The sequence below is a fragment of the Buteo buteo genome, chromosome 21 (genome assembly GCF_964188355.1).
Source record: "Buteo buteo chromosome 21, bButBut1.hap1.1, whole genome shotgun sequence".
Classification (NCBI taxonomy): Eukaryota; Metazoa; Chordata; class Aves; order Accipitriformes; family Accipitridae; genus Buteo; species Buteo buteo.
The window spans coordinates 24,502,586-24,525,454 of record NC_134191.1 but is presented as its reverse complement, the minus strand read 5'-3'; the positions used below and the strand labels follow the sequence as shown (position 1 = coordinate 24,525,454).

Here is a 22,869-nt window from a genome sequence, read left to right as displayed (position 1 = left end):
AATGCTCTTTTGATATACATCTTCTGCTTTTGAACAATGTGCAGGGCCAGATGCAAGGCTGATGTGAAAGCAGAAGGTGGCATACAGCTGTGCGATCCCTCCCGTGCCATGTACTGGGAGCACACTCTCTGCTGAGTGCAGCTGTGGGGGTTAGCCGCTTAGTTCATCCCTTAATCTACGCCCAGGTTTCATGCATACAAAAAAGAAGTCTGTCTATGCCCTAAACTGTGAGAAAGCAAATCCTGTAGTGGCACTCGCCACCTGTGCACAAAGCAAGTTCATCAAGCCACAGAGCAGCTATGAACCGTTCTCCTGGTCTCCCAGTGCTACCCAGTCCAAACTGGGTCTCCAGGCTCAGGCTGTACGTAGCCAGGGACCAACCACAGCCCTGGTCTGTGATGTTGAATCTCTTCTCTATCGCTTTGGTGAAAGCACTGTAAAAAGCACAGTGGTAGGCTGAAGCGCATGTGCACGCCCGCACCGAACAACAAGGCTAACATATTTCACCGGTCTGTGTATTTTAGCACCTCTCCCCAGCCAGACCTCTCTGGTCTGCTGCAGCTGCCAGCAGCTCTTAAATGGCTGCGGTCATAGTTTAGACTAAGGGAGGAAGAAGGGAGGGGACGGAAGGAAATATCAATTTAAAAACAATCCCTTTTAAATGCAAGAGAAAATGGAAATTTGTGAGAGATCTTTCTTGTATGAAAAACAGAAAAAAAAAAAAACAACTAAACCCGGTAACTCCTGACTCGGCTGTGCCAGCCAGTGGATTAGCTCTTCCTTTCACACCCTCTCAATCCGGAAACTTGTGATCTCACCAAGTACTGGAAGGGATTGCTGCTGGCTGCTCCCAGCCCATCTCCCTAGCAGAGGTAACTAAAGTGCTATTCACCAGACGGATGAATGAAAAGTGGAGACGGGTTTCCTCTACTGCTCTTATGCAACATACAGTGCACAGAGCAGTCACTTCTGCCGGCTAATTAATGGAATTTGAGATGAGCTGAAGCCAGCCTTCTCATTCAGGGCACCTGGATTGGGGAGAAAGAAAAGAGAGGCAAGATAAACCCCAGTGTAAATCCAAATTCAACGAGCTGCTTTTTCTTATCGAAAGTAAAGCACAAGATGCTTAGTCACTTCAGTGTTGTCAACACTCCAGTTCTTGGCGAAATCAGCCTGTTTTCAGAAGTCATAGCTTTTGCAGGCGGTTTTCCTCAGCTTTATTTTCAATAAAAAAATCAGTTACTGTTAACCCTCTTTTCATGGAAAAGCTTAAAAAATGGACATTTGGGAGTCCGGAGGATCATTACTTAATTCAACAGAGAACTCAAGAGTGGGACAAACAAGGAGCAAGCAGCACAGGATCAAAACTCACGCAGTTTCCCAAAAGTGGCTCCGATAAGACCTCCCTTTCCAGCAGAAGCGCCCCTGGGCAGAGATGCTCCCGATGCTCTCCAGGACATTCCCCATGCTCAAATCCAAACAGGAACCTGACACGCTGCAGTAATGGAAAAGCATCACCCAAGGTATTTCAGCTGAAGTAGCCAAGCATTAGCAATAGTGACCAGGCAGCTCTGGGACGTATTCTTCCAGAATGTGCAGCTTTTGAAGCCATTTTTAAAGTCCCGGAGAGTGAAAACAGCCTTTTTCCAAGTGAATGACAGGGCAGAGCTGAGGAGGGGAGAATCATGCCTTGGGTCTATTGTGTCAGTGCTCCCCCTCACCCCAGATCAGCCCAAAAATAACAGGGCAGGTACTTGGCTCACTGGAGAGTAAAATTCTGTGTCATTGGGAGTCGCCACTGCAGCAGATCCAAAGTGACTCAGTGGGAGGATGGCAGCTGCAGAGGAACAAGAAACGACTCACATGGGGGAAAGGAGGCAAAAAGAAACACCGTCTCACCCAGCGCACGTGGCTGGTCCTCGTCCCAGCTCTGACACGCTGGCGGTGGAGAGCTCAGCAAAGGGGCTGTGCATGGACAGGGCGACTACGGCAGCTGAAACATGCCAAGCGCACTGCCACGGAATCTCTGACAAACCAACTAAGATTCAGTTTCTCTCAGGACAATGCAAGTGCAGTGTCCGTGCACAGTAGGCTCAGCATGGACTTGCAGCTGGGCCAGGGTCACACAGCTCTGCAGAGCCTAACTCTTCCTTTTTAGTGAAAATAAATGTGTTTGTTATTGATACACATTTTGGGGGTTTTTTACATCACCAAGTTTCAGGTGACTATATATGCATCTCAAAAACACAATTAAATAATCCAGCTATTTCCACAACAGCCAAAAAAATCTGGGATAAGATAAAAGCAAACTCAGCAACAGCCACTCAGAAACGTTTCCCAAGGCACAGCCAACAAAAACTTGTCAAAGCTCGTAAGTTATGAACTAATTTGCACAGAGAGCGCTCTTTTGGCAGCAGGCAAGCAGAGCATGTCCCTCAGCTCCACAGCACCTCGAGCAGCCGCACACATGTGGAGACAGCCGCAGGAGATGTGGCAGCACAGCTCCTGCCCCAGGTCCTGTCACCAGCACCAGTTCAATGCTCTGGGCTCAGGTGAACGCTGTCAATACTGGTAGCTGCTCTGGTGAGTGAAGGAAAGGAGTTTTCTCATTTACTTGAAGAGCTGCACTCCTCCCTTCCCTCTCAGGAAGAAACAAATCTCTAGTTTCCACTATGCTCCCCATTATTTAGATACTTTTTGGCAAGAAACCGTAAGTAACTCAAGCAGAACATACCCCTGCAGAGTCTCATAATGGTGCTTCTCAAAAAGCATCCTTTCAAGGTCCTGGATTACATTTCTCTCTCTTCTCTTTTCTTTCCCTAATCTTCCTCCAGGATACCCCAGTCCTCTGCCCCTTCCCAGTGTTTTAGAGAGTTCATGTATTTGCAGGGCTGCTGCTGACTCTCACCAAGGAAAAAAACAGCTGCAACCTCAAGGACAGTGGCATGCAAAACCTGAGCATCTCATTTCCACTCCCTCCGTGATCCCCTGTCCCCATTTCTTCTTTCCTCAATGAAATGACTACGATGCTACTTAGAACTTCCTGTAAGGAACAGATCTAAGCTTTGAGTTTGTTTGTTTTCTTAATCCAGTCTTCTATCATGCACGAGTCCTGCCAGCACTTTGAACCCCACTGCCTTAAGCAGTGACAGTCAGTAGTACAGATCTTCTCCTTATGTTGGGAATTATGTTGGCTGGAGCATCTGGGCATTAAAGAGAAGCACACTGGGGTACTGTCTACCTATTTCAGGCAGCCCTTTCAGAACAGCTGAAAATGACAATTCCCCACCCCCACCCTAAAATACAAATTAGGCAAAAGAAAGCCTACTATTTAACTGACAGCTTAGCAAGTGGCCTTTCCGGCCCTGTGCACCGCCATATGCCAATTTGGAAATAATTAACAACTGTTTTCATTGAGGGAAGACTGAAGGGAACTGCAACACAGTTTTCCACAGTCTACCTGTGAGGCAAAACTGCTCACCAGCCAGAGGAGCGGCGGTTCCTGCATCGCCTGCACTTCAGCCTCAGAATTGAAGAATTTGATTTGAGACTCTCCAGAGTAACTCGGAGGGGTTTGCTTCAGTCTGCCAATTAATTCCAAATGAATATCAAAACAAAATGTCAATACAGTAAGTTCATAGTAAATAATTTTTCAGTAAATGCGTCCAGGCCTTGTCATTGTCAGGATTAATAATGAAATTCTATCTGCTGATGAGGTGAAAATAACACATATTGTACAGTGAACATTTTATAGTCTCTTACTAATTTGGTTCACAGTTTCTCCATAACTTTTATACAGAGCTCTGTCAACATACCACTTCTGATCCACAACACATACAGTTGCTGTCTACAGTCAGGATTTCCCTAGGAGCAGACTGTGAATCTTGACATGTTCCCCTCAAAAGGCACAATGATTTTTCACAATGTGGCAAAATCCCCAGAAGGACACAAGATCAAACTCTTTTCCTTTATGACTCAACAGGATCCAAATCTGTCCCTCAAGAGAGTAAACGTGCTCTCAGCAGCCAACTGTAGCAACAAACCAACTCCTTTCATTAGCTGTGCTCTGCTCCACAGCTGAGAAAATACATCTTCCATTCTCCCAGCTGCAGAACGCACCTAGCTGAGACTTGCATGACAGTAGGTGAACCTCTGCACACCCACTGTCCTGCCTGTACTCTGGCTCTTAAATAAATAACACTTAGAGACAGCACACAAGGCCATCACTGTCTTTGTTCCATACAGAGAGGGCATTCTCTGTCCTATTCTTCTGGACAAAGGCTGGGGGGGAAAACCGGAGAAGGAAGACTCCTTAGCTTATTGTAACTAGTGGATAAAATGCTAGCTCAAATTTATCCATCGCAAGCACACCACTGCTTGCAATCTTCTCCAGGTTTTGGAGGCATCATTGCTGTCGTCTTCACCTTCACCTCACACTTTGAGGAAGTATCTCTGTCTTGAGTCATTGGGATTGCGTTTTCTTTGTTACAGTAAGTGTTCTCAGAATTTTTCATTTGCAAAATTTTCAGCCCTCTATGTCGCCCTGAGCACAGTATTACTCCTGGAATCATCCCAGATTTGCTAGTTCTTCCCTTGATAGTGATCCTGAGAGTTTGCTGTGCTCTAATCTGAACAGAGAGTCTTCCTGTTAGAAGGCAGGGACAAGAATAAGCAGCACAAGAAGAAATAACTGTCCTGACCACTACTTCTACCCATAAGGCTTATCTAGAGTAAGCCTGACATGAACCAAAATCTTTGAGCTTCACTGCAGGACAGGTTGCAGAGGACCTCCAAAGCCAGAGGCCAGTCTGTGCCTGAACCTGCACACAAGAACCATGGATACAGGATGAAATGGAGGTGTAAAAAATACAAGGGTGGATGCATCTCCCAACATAAACCGGTACCGGTATCACTAAATAGTCATCTCCGCTTTGCTGCCTCTCAGCCCCATTTCTTGATTTCCCAATCTTGCGGTTTTCTACAAGCCACGAAGGAGGAGATAGGGTTTAGAAATCAACTCCACAAAGACAGGCTGGGTTAAGGATCCAGCCTTGTAATTTTGCATTGAAAAAGGTCCAGCTAATTAATCTGGTTGAGTATCTGCCCAGATATTCTTTGGTATGAAGAAAAGGAACTCAGATTTATTTCTGCACTCACATACATGCCCTATCTCCACCCACGCCATGAGACAATGGACTGCAGACAGAGCATATCTGTAATAAGTGGACTGGATGTACCATGAGGCATATTGCCAATTATAAATTAATGAAGTCCAGAAAAAGCAACAATGATCGTTCCTCAGGAACAGTTTCCTCTCATATGGTGACAAAAGAAATCCCATATCAGGGTTATTATATATACCAATTAAATTCTTTAGCTAAAGCAAGAAATTATTATTTTAATGGAGGAAAAACTAGAACATTTGGTTAAAATGTTCTCACAGAAATGTTAATTACCACAGGCATTAAACAAATGGAAATCAAAGCCTACCATTTGTTGAGCACTTTGAAAAGTTTTAATGCAAAAAATGTGCTGGAAAGAAACCTTCTATTTTTCCTTATGAATGAAAGCAAATCCCTGTAAATGAAGCTACATCTATCACGCTGCTAATCAGTCAGCAGCCACAGATGTAATCCATCAATCAAAACTGTTCCTGCACAAACTTTCCATAAAAGATAATGGAATGAATTTGGTTTGTTGGATACCAAAATGCGAAAAGATGCCTGCTTTGCTATTTCATCTCAGAGCCTATCATTCAGAGACAACAATAATGCCTGATGTAACTAATAGAAGTTATGCTTGCAATTCCTCCCATCTTCCACTCTGTGTTTATTCTTCACTGATCTTCAAAGACTGTGAAAGGTTGTGTAAGAGAAGCTGAGAGTTGCTGTGTGACTCCCATTTTTGGAATGTAAACTAGCCTGTGCTTCACTGGCTAGGCATGAGGCTGAGGAAGGTTTTGCTCCTCAGCGGCCAGCAAGTACTTGAGGTGATGGGACAAGCAGGTCAGGGTCCCATGCACCCAATACACACACTGCTTGGACCTTTTAGTATATCTGCTGTAGCACACAATTATATGAACCAAACTTGATGCTGACCAGGAAGACGTCTAGCTCCTACAGACAGACAGAATCGGTACTCTGCCAGAGAGGATCTTGATGGGTAGTGCTCTGAGTCCTATTTATCTTTCAAGAGATGCCAAGGCCAGTAATGCTACCTCATTTGGTGAAGATTAAAATCTAGAGAAGTGTTTCAGAGGAGGCATCATACTAGATGTTGGAGAAACTCTGGTTCATTTCTTCAGTGATAAGACCTCTTCTCTTCTGAGAAGCAAATTTATTTATAACCAACCTGAGTTAAAGCTATTAAGAGGCTGTCATAAAATGAAAGCACTGACCAGTACTTTGAAACTCATAAAAGCAAAGTATCTAATACTAATTCTTGCTGAAGGGTTTCAACATAAACAGATATAGAAACAAAAATACACATACTTCTTGTACTCCCCTGGAATGCTTTTGCTCTTTAAGGAAGGTGTCCAACCCTTTTGTCTGCTGCACCTGTGGAACCCTGGATCCTGAACTCCTTCCACTGATTTCAGTAGCTTTGGACCAGAACCAAACTGTCTGAGGTGCAACCTTAATTTGGAGGATAATTTCCCGCAGATAGGAGCACTGGTTTTTTTCTGTATACTGTACAGAAACTCAAACTGACATACTCGGTGATCACCAACAGATAGTTTGCCATATGTCTAAATACATCTAGACAACTTCTGCCCTCAGATGCCCAAACGTAGTTCTTGCGTTCATAATGATTTGTGGTTCTGTACCATATTTACCCTACAAACCAGAACAATATTAGAAGAGCAAGTCTTGTTTACTTTGTAAGTTATACATTACTTTTTCTATTACCACAGAAAGCTAGTATGATCTGCTGTGTAAATATGCAACACATACTCCTGAATATTTTAAGTTACTGATCATCAACAAATACAAGTAAACCCATGATACTTGCAACTAAAGGCAGAACAGTCAAAATTAGAAATCTCAGCAATCCAGAAACACTGATACTGCAAAATTTGGCTTTGTTGTAATGGGGAACATATAATGGGTTTAAGGTATCTAACAAAATGGAGATTTTACTTTAACTGCTGCCCAGAAGAGAACCAGTGTCATCACTGAAGAAACCAACCAGACTTCTCCAACATTTCTGAGAAAAAGGCAGCTCCTTTCAAATATACTGAGAAGCAAGCCAGCCCCATATTCTCATATAAAATTTTGGGGAAATGAAAACACTTATATATATATATAAAAATGTTAACTCTGCTTTTCATGTCAGGCCACACCCAGGTATTCCTCTGATGCTGGAGAGAGAATCCAGAGCAATCAGCTGATGAGAATGTTGGGTTTTGCATTAAATGATGCACATGCATGTACTCCCACTAACATAAAATGCTGATTGAATATTCTTATATGTTACCTTATAGAGTTGCATATAATTTAAACAATACAAATACTTCTTTTCCTTTCACAACATCTTGTTTTTGTTGAATGCACTAACCAAACAGTAAATTCAATCTGATTTTCATTACAATGAACAATACTCCATGAAGGTGGTATTGACTAGTGCACACAATTTGTTTGGTCTTGGTATATTAAAACACATATGTATGTTTTGGTCACTTTTCTCCAGGAAGGAAAGGAAGCTATTTTATTTTGCAGCTGAAGAAATCCTGCAACTGTAAAGATGATTTATGCAAGGGGAAAGAAATCATTAATACAATGGAAGAAGAATGAGCTGATACTCCCTCCCTCCACCATAGTTATGCACAGTCCAGCACATGACTGGCAAGAAAAATTAAGATGACTAAGTTACTAATATGTAAAAGATAAAGTCTCCCCAAATCACAGAACATTTGGTATTAAAAACCAAGACAAAACAAAACAAAGCAAAACAAACACCGAGGAAACTAAAGAAAGTGAAATGAGAGGTATTCCTGCTTTCCAGTCCTCTCTCAAATTCCTCTGTTAGTGCTTCCACAAATACAGCCTCCAAGGCCTGACTAACATGCAGCCGTCCGGCAGAAAGAGGCACCTGCAGAGAGCCTTCCTGTAGCACAACCTTGCCTCACCCCAGAATGATTTTAAACACTTTGGCAGCCCAGTCAGACGTTCACACCCAGCTGACTGATTTTGGAGGCTGGGAGAAGGAAGATTTTCACTAGATTTCCAATAATATAAAGGTACAACTACTTTGCAGAATCAATTCTAAAAGCAAGTTGCTGATACAGTGATCTTGGGTATTCAAAGAACAAGAATAGAACAAAGGGGACCATGAACTTAAATTCTCTAAAGATCACAGGTTCAGTTTAACTTCAGTTTTCTAGAAGTTACCTCACTGATGAAGCTTCCTCTACAGTCAGTGGAGAGGTGGTTAAAACTTCAGAGAGCAACTACTCTCACTGATAATCTGTTTATGATGGATGGATTGCCCCCTCAAGATGTGAGCTTGTCTTTATGCACCATACGGGGACCTTACATGATTAATTACCTTATTTTCAAGTAGATAAAGCTGAAGAGCCAGTGATTTTTCAATTTGCAAAGGAGAACTCTACAGGGAATGTGAACAAAATTTATAGAATTGCAAGACAGACAGATAAACTGAAGGGGATATTCCTTCACCGAATGTGGACCACAGAAGCGCAGAGGCCAGTGAAGAGAAAGCAATCATTCCCTGAGAGGCCAGCTGGAAGAATCGCAGCAGAGCTCTGAAAAATGATAGATTCCATCATCCTAGCAGTTCCTGGTCATTTAGAAGAATGGAGAAGGAAAGTGGTGCAACTTCTCACAATTCTGCCAATCCTCTGTTTGACTTATAAAACTAACTTTTATGGAGGGTGCATCACGATGGAGATGTTCTGCTAAGTTCTGTAGGGTTGGCTACATTATACACTGACATGATAAGGACTGTCAGGGTCTGGGTCTTCATTGCTTCCACACTATTCTCAGAGAGCCAAAGCTCTATAAATCAAACAAGGCAGAACTTTATTGCATGGAGACAAGATGAAGACGTAGCCAATCTGTCTGATTATAAATGTAACATACTCCTGTTATACACAGACTACTGTCAGTATATATTGACCATGTTATATACTGACCACTGCCTTCCAAGTTCTGATATATCAGATTTCCCATTTGGGATGTTTAACCAAAATAAGTGTTCACCTTTAAAACAATGTTAAGCAATAGCTTTCCACGTTACCTTCCAATGTGTACTACCACCTCAGTCTACAGCCACTATTCTTCCTTCAGTATAGGATTTCAAGTTGTTTGACTCTACCCTGTTTATTTTACACAAATGCTATTCCTTTCTTACAGATGGATATGATCTGTTGAAGACCTGGAACATTTTATCCCATAGCAAAACTCATTCAAAAGTACCATCTGTTCTTCCTGCAGGGGCACAGTAATGCCAGAAACTGTTTAACATTCCATAAATAAAGACCATATAACGGATAGCTCATTGTTAAAGTGAAGCAAGGAATCATCTGGAACCTGATGACAGACATTTTGCTGGGATTTTGCCTTAAAAATAGTATCCAATGTATTTTTTTTTTGTTTGCTTCTTGAAAAACTTCACATTCAACATTGAACAGCAAAGGCGTTTCAAAATCTAGACCATCTTAACGCCTGGCTTCATCCCCACTTTCATCAGTGTCAGCAGGGTCCTTTCTAATAACTTCAGGGGAAGGCTTGGACTGGGCCAGTGGGTTAGAACAGATTCACTGAAAAACCAAATTCTGTTCTCATTTACCCCAGTATGTGTCTGTTGTATCTGCATGATACACTTCCTAAGAGAATAGAACTCAATCTTCAAGTTTAAAAGCCATTAAAATATGTCTTATTTTATAGATGTTACACTAATATATTACACTCACACACACATACACACATGGCTCCCCACCCCGCATTTCACATATTGGTAAGAAATCCTAGCCAGAAATGAACTACCATTTGCTATTCCTTTCTACATTCAAATGCTAAGACATGCAGATGTTTAATCAATAAAAAGGCTGGACATAAAATCCTGCTATAAGTATGTATCATTTGAGTCAACATTAAAACAGCCTTCACTTGTCATTCATACAGAGAAACCACAGATTAAAAAAAAAGTCTACAACAAAAAAATAAAACACGCACAAAAGAAATCAATAGTGCTTAATTGGAAATAAATGGCATTATAAAATCCTCCACCCAAGAGTGGGACTCAAGTGGCACTCTGCCCGGTTCTCTGGGCTTCCTGGGGACAAGCAGTCCTCCCTAACATGCAACTCTTGTCACACGCACTGGGAGCTGCGTGTGAGCTGTGCTCCAGCAGCTCGATTCAAAAGTTACACTTCTTAAATCAGAAAACTACTATATACCGGTGCGTATCAAAACCCGCTAGTGCAACAGATAAGCAGATGACACACGCTCTAAGTGATAAGAATTATCATCTAAAAATTGAGCTATTTAAGCCCATAAAGTCATTATTTAAGACTATGTACGTAAGCAAATACAATTATTATCATCTCTTTGTGAAGCTCTCACATTGCATTATTGCTATAATAAAATTTGCAGAAGCAAAAGCACTTTTAGCCCAACCATTACTATTCCCACAGACAATGCATATATTTTTCCATCACATCAGATCCTGGATGGTGGGGGAAGGGCAGGAGTGGCGGGGAGGGGGAAATGCAACTTAAGAAGTGGTAAGTGTGTCAAAATCTAAATTACTTGGAGATATTTTGCAGCACAATCATCCTTTATGCTTGTGCAGCTCGGCTCATATGGCTCACATTCAGCCTGTCACACTGAATCATTGCTACTTCTTGACTTACATTAACAAAAACAAACCTAACTTTCGCTTCAGTACATGAGGTAAAATGCTCTCTGAATTCCCAGTCAAAAGGCCAGATGCAGCATTAAAAATAATTGTTTTTGTAAGAAGCTCACTTCTGAGGAGAAGATAAAAAAAAGTCCATGAAGATCTGACTAATAGCACAAACACATGTGTTGCTTATGGAGTATTTTGTGAAAAAAATCCATACTGCAAAAAGCTTTGTCCATGAGCAGAGTAGACACAGCTTTAGCAGTTTTAACTAACAAAGCAAATCCGTCCCTATCTACTTAAGTCTTTAAACTCTATCAAACAGAAGATATTTAGCAAGAGCTTTAGAGTCTGATGAACAGTTAGAAAGTAAATCTGAAAACAAAGTACAAAATCAAAGAGAAACACAGCAAATACAGTCTTTGCAACTAGCAGAACACAAGGCACAAAGCAAAGCCAGCACTCAAACAAAGTTATTTTACACTTCTCCCAGTAAATTTGCAACAAATGTCCAGTTAGGAAGGATTTCTGCTGACCTGTGGATGTGCAGCAATGTAGATGCAGTGAGTTTTCCTATCACCTTTTGTTCCCAGCCATGTCAGCTGTGCTCTGCTCCAAGTGCTGCTCACACTCCCAAATCCCCTTTTCCAGCTCTATCTTAGGAACTGCCCAGATTTTGTAGTGTAATCTGAGCAGGGAAGTACCATGTGCCTATGATATGGTTAATTCACTTTTTACCCCCCGCAATGCCTAAGGAAGCTGCTTCACATTTCAAAGTCGTGCCTACAGCCGCCTGACCCAGGTACAGCCCGGGCAGCACCGGGGCTGCCTCCTCCACCCAAATGGGGCTGTTAAACAGCTCGCTCCCACCTACCAAACCCTGGGACGGGGTATTCACTGGGCCGCTGAGGCCGTTGTCTCCCTTTCCCTGGGTGCCCAGCGCAGAGGGGACTATAGCCCCCACATCAAAGAGGGCCAGCCCTCCTTGCTCCAGGCCACCACCACCACAGGGGCCATCGCCATCCCCATGGCCACTACCAAGGCTCCCCACTGAGACAGCTCTGGTAAAGCCCAGTGAGGCCCCTTGAGACCCAGCGAAGCCTGGGCATCTGGTCTGGGATCTTTGGCAACAAAGACATTACATGGGTTGGGCTGCAAGACTCCCATCCGTTCCACTCCAGTGTTGCCATCAGCTAAGTGAGAAACAATCTCAGTTTTTTTCTGCTAACGGAAGAAACCTTTCTACTACTACTACTACAAAAAAAACAAAGGCTCTAAACTTTCTTCAGTTAATTCTTCCGTTCTATTGTCATTCATCTGTTTCTGGTTTGTATTTGCTATCGTCATCACACTTAGTGATGAGAAGACTACACTCCAAAGAAGGAAATGCCTCTTCTTCACAAATTCTGCACAGGTCAGAGTTAAACCAGTTGCAAAGCTGCATACACCAGAGAAGGTGCAGACAAGAAGGGGTATAGTCCTCAAGTCCTGTCACTCCTGCTCGTCCAGCCCCAACCACACCATCAGGTCCTAAGTGCCACACACCAACATCCAGGTGATTAAGAACTAGCACCAACCTGGTGTAGGCTTTTCGTGAATGTTTAGGTCTTGAAAAGGGCAAAGTGCAAACTGTCAATGGTGTGCTATTCCCCAACTTTCTTGAAAGCAAATTCCATGTAATGCCAATGTCAGTGTTGTCAATGTCTCAAATGCTTCTAAATCAAATTATGCAGGGAGGCTGAAGGAGCCCCACTTGGCAAAGAAACGGAAGGTTTCTATTACTCTCTCTGCCAACCCTAGGCAGATGGGGGGAACAGCTATAGCTGCTTTTAAATAGCTGAGAAAGGGCCCCTAAAAGAGATTAAAGGAGAGCAAGAGTCAGGGATCTTGGAGAAGGAAGGATGTAAGACACAAAGATGGCAGAAAATAGAGAAGCTTTGGGGGCACTTTTAACTCTTGGCCAGAAGAAGGCAAAGCAGTTTCATGTGAGAAACCTGCTTTTTAAATTCTTGGCCTTGTGAGTAACACCTGCAAATGCATTGTGTGGGATTTCTAACAACTGCATTATGCATCTGTGGAGTTTTCCTTTCTTCAAACCCCAGACCTTTATTTTAAAGCAAAGGTGCTGGTTGCATCTTCCCTGTTGCATAATTTACTGAAACCAGTTACCTTTGAAATCAGCATGTGTGTAAAGTAAAACTTGAAATAATGTACTATATAGGAATATTTCAGAGAAAAATATACATTCTTCAGTAATGAATTCAAGATCTCAGCTCAGAAATTTTATCTTGATCGGTTATAATGACAATTGCTTACAAAAAAGTAACAAAAAGGAAGTAAAGTGATCTCAAAGGTCAGGAATTGCAGCCAACAGACGTCTCTCTTGCTGGCTGTCTGCACTTATGTCCACAACTCATGCTGCAGCCAGGCACAGGCATCATCTCCATTGTGCCCTGAGCAGTGCTCCGTGGTCCTTACCCCATTAAACGGGACTCTGCGCTCCTCATCCCTGATTCATGTCGGTGACCCCTCTGATTCCTGTGCACCTCAAGCCCTCCAGGTCAGGGCCAGGCAGCGAGGGCTGCACAGCTAAGGCAGGTTACAGCTAACTGGAGGAAGCCAGCTCTTTGCTGCTTAATTTCATTAGCCTGTAGAACAGGCTATAATTTGCTGAAATGATGATTAATCAGATCTTATTTTTCTCTAAGGCAGTTAATGAACAGCCAATTAAGTGTCTCAGTAATTCTGAAATAACAAAGGAATACTTTTCAGAGTGACAACTAGCAGCTACTTAACAGCGGCAAGCTAGCATCACAGTAAAAGCCAGTCTGGCTGAAAGGGCAGAAGAGACGTGACTAGAAGGTCCTTTCACCTGCATGGTCACAAAACCACCATTTTTTTCTGCTTCAGACAGTCCCTTAGAGCTCAGAGGCCCGTACTGGGCTGAGCATGCCAAGTGTAGGTGCACCCCCCCACACACACACACTGCTTGTTCCCAGGGCTTTGCTTTTTCACCCCCTTCCCAGCTGCAGCTCTGCAGAGGGAACCGACCACTGCCTCCAGCCCATCCCCTGCGCCCATTGCGTCTCCTCAGGCCTGTAAATGGCGAGGAAGGCCAGGGAGCACTCATGGTGCCGCACAGCCAGGGCAGGGGCAACTCCGGCTGGGATGCCCGGGAGAGAGGGCAGCATGCTGCTATAGCAGCCCAACATCCAGCTGGAAGAGCCTGGGCATCCAGAGCCTGCAAACTCTGTAGGGCAGCGACTGTCTATCTTGCGGTTCAGTTCATATCTTTAACAGACTCCAAACAAATCCATGACTGCTTAGGTTTGATCATATAAATCAGGATAAGATTAAGATATATAAACACAACTTAGTGCAGTACCCAAAAAGCAAGGAATGACATTTTTAAAAGAATCCATAATCTTGGTTTTTGAAGAATTTCTGCAGTGGGAATTGTGCTGGAGCAAAGAATGCAAAACTTAAAAGCTTCCAAGAGGGGGTCATGTGAAATTATTCTACTTCAAGATTTTTCCAAATCACTAACATTTTGATTCTGAAGAATTTTTGTAAGAATCTGCCAACAAATCATTCTTCACCATCAAAACAGACAATTTTTTGCAGTTTCTAACTGTCCTTCTTTTTCCATGTTTAAAAGAAAAAGATTTTGTAGAGAACTTATGCAATTTCTATAGAAACTTCTGCAATCCACAATGACATTGCATATTTTTTCAAATAAAAAGCAAACCCCCCCAAAAAGAACAAAGAACATCCTTTGTTTCAGACAAAGAATTTCAGGAGAAACCACAAAATGTTCAAGCAAAACATTAAACATTTGATTTTCCACCCATTTTGCCAACAGTCTAAGTTTTCCCATAGTTCTAATATCAGTGTCAATAAGGAGGGGAAGGGAGGCAGGTCAGATGGACGACACTCACTCTGCAATTTAAAATCTGTGCTAATTGAATGAGGATGAAAACAGGATGTGATTTGCAGAAAGCATTTTTCTTCTTTAACTTCACTTTGTTTTTAATGAGGAAACGAGATCTACTTAATCTACCCATCACGAAAAAATGCCATTGAAAAACAACTAGAAGTTGTTACTAGTATTATTACACAAATCCTGGGCTCTGCTCCTGCCCAAGTGCTTGCCTGCAAACACCTAGCTCTTCACCCCATCCTAGTGACTAACGTGAACGTGACGTGCTTTGCACTCTCAGGGCTAGGGCCCAAACATAAGGATGTTACTGATGGCAGATGTTTCTGTAGAGCTGTAGAAAAGAAGGCTTAAAAAGAAATGGAAACATTTCATTTAAACCCAGAGGAGACTATTTTATTTAAAACACACATATACTTGCCTGACACACTTCACTGCCTATTTTAGTGGGTTTTTTCCCAGTGCAAAGACATATCACAATCATGGCAGCACGTGGAACTTTAGCAGCATGTTAGAGTACAACATTACTGCACAAGCATGCAACAAAATGCTATTTCTAGCCTCAGAGACAAGCAACCACAAATTATAGAAATGTAACCAAGAATTAGAATTAAATATATGCAACTGTCTAGTCTAGAGATACGCTTCATTTTCATGATAAACACCAAAAAGTGCTAATTTATTTTTTCACTCTTTACAGAAGGAGAGATTTTAGTACTTGTAAGTATATACCAGTGAGTTTCCTTTTTTATTACTAGCATCTTAGTTCATTCTGTTTAAATGTAGGAATAAAAGTGATGCACTCAAGTTAACCTGTTTGCCCAGACAGAAAAGATATCATGATGTTCTTGTTCTTTTACACATCCTAAATATTCAGACACTTGTAACACCCCAGGGTACAGTGTACTATGTCAACACTTCGAGAAGAATGCAAAAATCTTAATAAAAATGAAGAGAGATTGCTTATCATGTGCTCCTGCTATTAATGTCTGCATTTTAGAAAAGTCCACAAATCATTACAAACACTTCCCATGGGACATATCCTTCTGGATATGCAAGCAGCCATGCCAGGAACCAAATGGCATGTCACAAAGCAGATCACATTTTTGGTTTTGCTCTAAAGGCAAACTAATGTTTGAGAGCATACTGCAGTTCCTCTTACTGAGTGGATCCATTTACGCTATTTACCAATTTGGAACTCAGGGGTAAACTCCCAAATCAATCTGCTCTGTACAGTATCAGATTATATCCTTTCCAAGTGGCCATCCAATATCTATGCATTAATCATACCCAGTCTTTCAAGATTATCAGACGGTATGTTATATTGATTATATGACAGAGCTCCATGCATGAGGCTCATTAGTTTAGAATAGGAAAACATGACAGGCTACCAAACGTAAGTGTTCTCGTTACAAAAATTGAGTAAGTAAAAGATAAGCGTCAACAGACCTGGTAGAGCCACTGGGCATGCCTCGGCCGCTCAGTAAAGAAAGATGCTCTCCTTCAATAATGACTTGGTTAGGCTGTTAGTAAGTCCATGGTGACTCTCTGCCCTCTCGGCTGAGCTGTGCTGGTGAGGAGACCTTCAGCTGCCTGTCCTTACACCCAGCAAGAGCCCAGCTCCCTTCAGATGTGGCTGATCGAGCAGCCTCTCAGAGTCCTCCCTAATTCACTTCAGGAAGGAAAGAGACAAACCCCAAAGCCAGCAGGATTATCTTCAATAGTCTAATTAGTGGCTTGAGATAATCCACTTGATTTTGCCTAAAGCAAATTAGGAAGTGCTCATGTGGACTATGCAACTAGCAGATAGGAGGACTTACGTACTGCCAGGAGGCAGTGACAGCAATGGGAGGCAGTGACCAGGCACAGCCAATACCAGAGGAAAAAGTCTGGTAGCAGACAGAGGGGTCAGATATCTGCACAGATGCCCATCCTTGACTCCATCCTCAAGGGGTTTCAGAAGAAGGTGCAAGCCAGGTCCAACAACTCTGCCCAGTAGAGTTGCTAGCATCTTTTCTGCCAACTCCATTAAAAGCCAATAATACATTCTGCAAAGCAAAACTATATTAAAAATAAAACAAAATGGGGCTTTGGTATCAAAACTAAAATCTGGTAGCCTGTACCCATGCAAAATCCATCATGAGTGATACATTTGTGGAGGACAGCTGGAACAAATCCATGACATTTAATGACATGGTAAAAGCAAACCTTGAGCAAACAACTTTAAATCATTTGAAATACTACTGTGAATAGATGAAACTTTACAGCGCTCACATGTTACAATAATTAATCATTTCTAACAGTGTTTTTTAATTCTTAAAAAAAATAATCATTTGCAGAAGTGATTTTTTCTTCCATTCCGGCCATAAATTTAAAGGAGCATTTTCCTGTGAAAAGGTTTCGGGCTACAAAACACTTCAGAGTTTTAAATGTATTCTGTTTCTCTCCTATCTAAAGATTCATGACACCAGCAAAACAGTGTTTTTCCACCTTCCATCTTCTTTTTTATAATTAACCTGGCCTCCAAAGCCCACTGCACAGTACAGAAAAGCAAAAGTCCTAGAAGTTGTTTCTATAAAACACTTGAATGGGATTGTCACAGAAACACAGACAACAAATTGCCTTTTAATTTAAATGGGAATTCAAATCTCATAGGCATCCTCTAAGTCTCTGTCCATGCATGCATATCCAGTATCACCCTAAATGGTTCGCAAATCCTCAGGTAAAAGAACAGGTCTGTCCTTCCACGGGTAAAATAGCTGTTTAATCTGAACCACACAGACACCCTTAAGGAGTTCAGCTGGTCCCACTCCTGATGGCTGCCGCAGAGCACCAGTGACCTGTGAAATTTCCCAGAAAGAACTGTTAATGGGACCTGAGCTAAGAGCTGGGGGATAGGTGCCAAGCCGAAATGATTTAGGACAGCACAAACGTGAGTGTAAGGGGCACATCTTAAGCTGATTCTGTCTGACAAACGTGGTTAAGTTGATATTGAACAAATGGCTCAGCTCTCATTTAAGTAATGCCTGGGGGACACACAGACGGTCTCTCCTGGATGTGGCTATAGCAGGAGTTGGCCGAGGACCAGCAGCTGGCTGGTAGTCCCCCACCGCATGTCTGGCAGGAGGGACAGAGAGAACATTCACTGTGCTAGTGCAGACTCAGCTAATTTAAGTCAAAAACAAAGGTGGTTTGAGCTAACCTGGCTGACTTTGCAGTGAGGTGGATTAAGAACACCCATAAGACCCCTTCTGCCAGCTCTGTTGGGGATATAATCTTTGCTGGTTATATTTTCCTACTTCCAAAAAGTCATGTATCTATGCCCCAGGAATTGCTTTTTCTCTCTTTCTCCATGACAAGTCTAGACACAACCACATTAAGATCCTTCTTTGACTATACATGTACAGGTCTAATGGGTTAGCGGTAACTAAAACGTTTTGTGGATATAGGAAAAAATGAGCTCCTTGTCTCCAAGGTGTGTTCACTGAATAAAGTCAAGAGTAAAAACCAGAACTGAACTAAAAGAAGTTTCATGCTAAGGATCAAAAAAAAAGATATTCCTACCAAAATAGGCAGGAAAGAGTCTGTGAGGTGAAAAAGGACACTTTTTAAAACTTCACATCACAAAAAGGAGTGTGTGACGTACTTCTTCATGACTTTTTCTCTCCCGGGTCCCCTGACCCCAGACCACCTCCAGACCACAGAAACAGCACGGCCATCCATCACATCTGGGGCTGGACACGCAGCTGTACCACGGTGGGATCGCCAGAGCAGAAGCACTTCTCACGCTCCCGTCTCCACCCACGTCTCTACAATACCGGATTCCTGGCACTGGTTTGGACAGCTCGGCAGTCATTGCCTGCCTTCATTCATAAAAATGAGACCACACTGATGAAAGCCACGGGCTCTAGTGCACCCAGCAATAAATGTCAGTGACATCTCCTGATCAAACATTTACTTCCACAGCCACCCCTACGCGGGAAGCCTGGAGGTCACATCTGAACAATGAAGTCAGGGAGAGCTGCATGCATGGATCAGTGACAGTGCTTAAACTTCTCCCTGATTTTGGATTCAATCCACAATATTCATTAGCAAACAAGACAGACAGGAATGTATGTCTGTCTTATAGCAGACCAGGAGATATAATTAATGCAGCTTAATTTTCATGAATAATATATTAGGTTTTTAACATACAAGAATGAAAAGGTAACTCAAAGGGTCTGGTCTTGCTCTGATCATGTTCAGCAGAAGGAGCGGATCCAGGCCACAAGTGAGCTGCAATTTCTTCATATCTAAGTGGGATATATGGGGTTTTTCAACAGTTTGATTTCTTACAAAAAGACCACAATAATGTAAGCAAGAGAAAACAAACCACTTTTTGGAAAGCCCCTTTTAGAAGTCTCTTTCTTTTAGCTCCTGATCTATATGAACATGGAATTGGAAAAGGACCTCTTGGGATATTAAATCCAGGCCCCTGTTATTAAAGGCAACATGTCACTTCCAGCAAAAAGAAAGGTTAATATTATGCCAATGAGCTGAAAGGAAATCCAAATTTCTAATGCAAGAGAATGAGGGGAAAAGCTAAACAAAAGTGAATGCGTGAGACTGTATGACTATATAAGAGCCTTATTCTAAACACGCGGGCTGTTGGTACATCTAAGAGGAGATAAGAGGCAGCATAATTAAGAGTCAAGGTTCTTTCTGCCACTAGGGATCTGCATACAACTTAGAAAAGAAACACCTCAGTACAGTTCAGCCCTGGGACAGAGGAAGAAGGGGAGATCCCGGCAGGCACAGCCCTCTCCCAGGGCAGTGTGAGGCCACCTGAGATCATGGTTGCCTCAAGGTCAAAGGCTCATGGAAGAGGCAAGAAGCCCCGGCACTGGTGGGCCAGCTAGCAGCAGTCTGGTTTCTTCAGAGTATGATGCTGAAAAGCCAGAAGGCAGCTGTAGGAAAGCATGTGCCCACAGTAAGTCTTTCAGCAGCCACAGAAATCTCTGGATAGTTTAAGGGACACTTCTGGTTTTCCCAGAAGCAGTTAAATCCCACCTCTTACCCGCAAACTAGGGGAAGAAACTCCCAGGCATGGAAAAATTTCCAAAGAACAGCTTGGAAGAGAAGATCAACACTGTAAACATTTGTCATCTCCCGGAATAAAGGAAAGAAGGCAGCTGTGAAAGGCATGGTTTGGTTTGTAGGCTTGGTTTGGCTTACAGGGGATGCAAAAATCTAAGGGCACGAGGATGACAAGGAAGGACAGCCAAGGTAGCCTCCATACCTAACAGTCTCCATGCAGGCTTTGAGAACTGAGAGCAGATACCAGACACTACAGCAATGAGAGCCACAGGAGCCCTTAGAGGTTCCAACACACACCAAAAAAGGCACAAAAAGCATAATTTTTAACATGGAGTGAAAGCAGGTCACAACCTGGTGGTGGGATGTAACTACTTGGAGTTACTCCCACAGCCTGGAGAAGGCTCTGGGGAGACCTTATAGCAGCCTTCCAGTACTTGAAGGGGGCCTACAGGAAAGATGGGGAGGGACTCTTTAACAGGGAGTGTAGTGATAGGACGAGCGGTAATGGTTTTAAACTGGAAGAGTGTGGATTTAGATTAGATATTAGGAAAAAATTCTTCACTGTGAGTGTTGTGAGACACTGGAACAGGTTGCCCAGAGAAGTTGTAGATGCCCCATCGCTGGAAGTGTTCAAGGCCAGCTTGGATGCAGCTTTGAGCAAGCTGGCCTAGTGGAAGGTGTCCCTGCCTATGGCAGGGGGGGTTGGAACTAGGTGATCTTTAAGGTCCCTTCCAGCCCAAACCATTCTATGATTCTATTCTATACTCTCTGCTCCTGCGAATCCAGAGGAATGGACATCCGCAGGGCTGGGGCGGTTCTGGCAGTGTGGAAAGGCCCCAGCGCTCTCCCTCTTGCTGATGAGGAACTGTCCAGCAAAACACTGTACTTCCAAAAAGTGTAGTAACAGGGCTCAGTACCAACCAGAGATAGCAGTTGAGAAGATGCCATTTCCTCACTGTGCTGCTGCTCTATACCAATCCACCACCAGAGCCAAAAGCCAGCCTGGGATGTCTGGTGGGCTTCACCTCGCGCATATGCAGGGGTAAAGCTACACTCATGAGCACTCCGGTGCAGACTCCTGTGTGCTCATGGGCCTTTTCCAGTAGGCCAACTGATCCTCAGCTATGCCCACCCAACCAGCCCTCAGGTATGTGGGTTGTTGTTGCTCTCCCATGCTGCGTGCCTGAGTGGGACAGAAGGTGCCAATGGCACTGGAATGTCACCTTTAATGCCACCAAGCACCATGGGACTCACTGCCCATCATTGCCCCTGAAAGGCTACCTACCACTCATTGCACAAAATTGCCTAAAGATGGCTTCTTCCAGCTTCAAGTAGATCAGATAAATTTAGAAGTATATAATGCCACGTTATCACCTAATGCAACTGAAAAGGTGTTAAAGTGGATGGACAGACAGATGGAAGGAAAAGAGTGAGATCTCTCCAGTCACAGAAGCTGATTTGAATTAAAAAACATTTTTCCTAGTATTTAAATACACTGCAAGGCTAGCATTCATCTATTATTTATCCCAGTATAGCCTGCAAATCAGCTTACTGCAATATGCTCAGACCAGCAGTCCCACAAAAGTGGAACGCCCGAGGAGCTACCAGGACTGAAGGCCTCAGCTGCTTTGCCATCAGTTTCTTGTCTTCACTGGAGAAGGTAAAGCACCAGCCACCACACTGAATTCAATAAATCCTGCTCAGAGCCTTGCTTGTGAGACAGAATACATGGATACAATTAAAATAATATGGCTGTTGAAGAATAAGGCAGCGCTGGAAAAGGTTTGCCAACACAGTAATGCCAATTAAGGGTGTGATTTTTGGATGATATTTTTACGCCAACACCAGCCCAATTAATGCTGGTGTAACTGTCTTCAAAGTGATTTTGAAGGTCCAGATGACTCCATTTGGGAAAAGAAGCAGTTAAAAGATCCTTTTTTGGCCTCTGCAGGCCCCATTCTGCCATTAGAGGAAAATCTTTCATATTAAAAATGGTTTCATCCATTCCACTAATAAGGGTGTTCTATGTCTAGAAAGCTATATCTTTCTCAGATAATTTTACACCCATCATTAACTATATACCATAAGCCGTAGTTTTTCTTGTTAAATGACAGACTAACCAAGTAAAGCCACGTTTATGGGATGTGCCCATAGCCTCCCTCTGCAACTGAAAGGACAAGGATGCCTAAAACAAAGATGTCCCATGAGGAGGAGCAGGAAAGGAGAGAATCCATGTGCTGGTGTCTGTTAGAAAATCCTGGGAACAGATACACCCTCAAGCACCACCCCTCTACTCATCACCTATGGGTGCAAAGAAGCAAAACTCAGTACTAATATAACTCGGCAAAAATAACATCTTTTCCTTCAGTACCAAAGGCTTAGAGAAAAACTCAATGCCAGTGTGGCGCCAGTAAGCTCAAAGGACCTTCCTGCAGGTGGTACAGACCGTGCGCCCAACCCCACTGCCTCTGGCCTCCTTCCCCGCGGGTGGCTCAGCTCTGGGCGGACCGAAAGGCTCCAGCACAAGCCTTTGAGTGACAAGAGGAAGAGATAAGGTGAGGGGAGGCATGGGGGCAGAGAACAGGCTGGTTCTCGCTCAAGCCCTGAACATGCCGTGCGCAATTCTGCTGCCTGCGGCTGGATTTCTCCACCGATCCTGCAAACCTGGTCCCCCAAATCTCCCCGACTCAGCCCCCTGTTCCACTCTGCCATGGAGGCAGCCAGCAAGCGTTCACACCCAGAGCTACTCGCTCCAGGAAAAAAAAAGCACACGAGCAAAAGCAGGCAGAAAGCACTTTTCTTAGTTATCCCATGTATTTTCTCCTCTTCCTTTCAAACTTCCCCTTGGTTTTCGTTAAGCTCACACGAGGCGAGCAAGCCTGCACAACTTGGAGAACGCATTTATGGAGCAATTTTGCCAGATTTCCCCCCACCTCCAAATGACATTTGATTTGCAAACACTCCCACCGAACCACAGCCTGCTCTCGCCT

General features: G+C 43.2%; 1 protein-coding gene across 3 annotated transcripts in view; it reads right to left on the bottom strand.

The window, feature by feature from the left end:
- Positions 1-22,869, bottom strand: part of FBLN2 (fibulin 2) — a 118,058-nt gene that overhangs the window by 85,815 nt on the left and 9,374 nt on the right. The window contains exon 1 of one of the 3 annotated variants that reach the window (XM_075052569.1): positions 11,403-11,521. The exons of the other annotated variants lie outside the window; for them this stretch is intronic. The gene's annotated coding sequence lies outside the window, so the exon portion shown is untranslated. Of the gene's footprint in view, positions 1-11,402; positions 11,522-22,869 lie in introns of those variants that run through there. 3 annotated transcript variants of the gene reach the window in all.